This window comes from Amblyomma americanum, chromosome 1, assembly GCF_052857255.1.
Source record: "Amblyomma americanum isolate KBUSLIRL-KWMA chromosome 1, ASM5285725v1, whole genome shotgun sequence".
In the NCBI taxonomy this organism is placed as follows: domain Eukaryota; kingdom Metazoa; phylum Arthropoda; class Arachnida; order Ixodida; family Ixodidae; genus Amblyomma; species Amblyomma americanum.
In genome coordinates, this window is record NC_135497.1 from 175,375,348 (window position 1) to 175,377,660 (window position 2,313).

A 2,313-nucleotide genomic window follows, 5' to 3' on the forward strand; every position below is an offset into this window, starting at 1 on the left:
CAAGTTGTCTAAAGATTTTTGTTTCAATGTGATCAAACTGATCCTTTGTTGCGCGCAATGTTGCAGGTGCGCTTAGGCAATGTGTTGCCGGAATTTGTTGTCTTGTTTCCCGGCCACGAATCGTGCTGTAACAGGTTTTTTGCGTGAAGTTGTGGCATCCTTTCGCACCTTGAGCGCTCACTTTTCTACACAGTATCTATGTGCTGTACCCAGGAAAAAACTGTACAAAGATTTGCTAGATATCTTTATACCTGCTCCCTTATACCTATCCTTTTACTGAGGAGGCGCAGGCAAAGATGTGCCAAAGCGAGTTAAGATGATGCAGGTAGGACCGACTGTCAAATCCTTTTTCTGTAAACTTCATACTGGTACCCTTCCGCTGAAAACATGGCTAAACGATAAAGGCATTTTTGTGCCATGGACCATCGAGTGCATACTCTGCAAAAAACCCGAGACCATCGAAAATGTGTTTATCGACTGTTGGGAGCCGGTTTTTCACTGGGACATCTTGCAAAGAACATTAAAGAAAGAACTACCTGTAACTCCTTATGGCATCCGGTTTCTACCTATAGATAGTGAGGAAGTTCCTTACGACATGTTTATGCTACTGGGCCTCCACAGCATCTGTAAAACGAGAATGGCGGCCAGGCACGCCGACGCAAATGTGCGGCCAGCGAGGGAAAACTATAGAAAGTGCAGTTTTACTGAGATGTTCTCCGCAGTCAACCCCAGCCGCCGGACTGGGTGGCAGTTATGGTTGAACTGATTGATATGAAACTGTTTTAACCCATTGTCTCGGCCAAAGTGTGGCTAGAGATTTTTATTTCTGCGTATGTATTGTTCACCGGCAATAAAGAAGAAAAATTCCGGTGTGGTCTAGTGGCTAGGATTAGGATTCCATTTCCGGCCGCCGAGGCGAACGGACGTGTGTGTCATGAGCTCCGTAGGAGCGGTTTCAGCGGCCCAGCCGGGCCGCGGTGCTAGGGGTGTTGCCAGCGCGACCAGGAATATCAAGTGCTTCTGCCTCAGCTACCAACAGGTCGTGTTGTTTTAAATACCGTTTTTTTGCATGCAGATGTGCGGTCTCGACCGTATCGTGTGGAACATTTCCGAGATGCGCTGGCTGGCTTATCGCTGCTGTCCGACGTAGTCGCCTTGGGGGCGTATCAGGTTAGCCATGTGTGGGCAGTGACATTTAAAAGTGGCGAAGGTGTGAAGAAGATACTCAGCGAGGGCGACATAAAAGTGAAAGAGCGACGTTGTGTGGTCATCGACCCTAATAATCAAGACATTCATTTGAAGCTACACTGGATGCTGCATAACGTGCCGAATGAAGACATACGCTATTCCTTTTCATCTATGGAAAGGTGACTGAAGTTACAAGGGAACGGTGGCGAGTCCAAGGCGTCCAGGACTAAGGGTCGTCGACGCGACTCGTGACTCTTAGGCTCAAAACGGGCCTGTCGGTCGATGATTTCCCCATCAAGTACGCATTGCTGGGGAGCAGGCACTCGTTGTCCCGGGGAGGGCTCCGCTCTGCCTCCGGTGCCGTAACACAGGCCATGTACGGCGGGAATGTCGTGTTCCGCGTTGTGCGCTTTGCCGGCGCTACGGGCACGACGAGTCTGGGTGCGTGAGAACGTACGCCAGTGTCATTGGACTGAGAGGGAAAGAGGACGTCTCCGAGCTGCTCCTGGACGAGGCCGACGCCGAAGAAGTTTCATGTGGCAACGACAGCGTGTCAAAGGTTGCACCTGAACTGCCTCCTGAGAGCACCGATACGGACCGAAAGCAGAAGGACGTCAAGCACTTCGAATCAGGTTCCAGCGACTTGGAAGCCAACAGCGTAGGTGAGCCGGAGGAAACGCCCGGGATTGAGGAGGACGTCGTCGATATGGACGGCGTTGAGGCAAGCGGAGCAGCGGCCAAAAGATCGCGCAAGGAAACGTTAGACGACGGCGAGTTCCTTTCTCTCAGCAACGATGAATCACCGCCCAAGACGGTGGGGGGACGCCGGGCGTCTTTTCGCCCGAAACCTAACATCCCGCCGGACAGAAGACCGGCGGCACCACCGCCCCCGTAGACGCCGCGACCTGTGCCTCGAAGGGCTCCTAGGAGCACTATGCCAAACAATGGATGGACAAGCAGCAGCGTGCCCGCGAGACGCTACCAAGGTACGAGAGAGGAGACAGTGTTGTTGCTGTAGTACTGTATGCTGCACGCAAAGAGTAATTCTGACTACTGCTACGCGTCACATGTTTCTCTCCACTGCACGAGCTGTCTGTTCCTGCTCTTAAATGATGGCAAAAATGG

The 2,313-nt window shown here is 52.1% G+C and overlaps 1 pseudogene; it reads left to right on the plus strand.

Moving 5' to 3' along the window:
- Positions 1–934: 934 nt before the first annotated feature.
- LOC144114926 (uncharacterized) lies at positions 935–2,083 on the plus strand (annotated as a pseudogene).
- Positions 2,084–2,313: the final 230 nt, after the last annotated feature.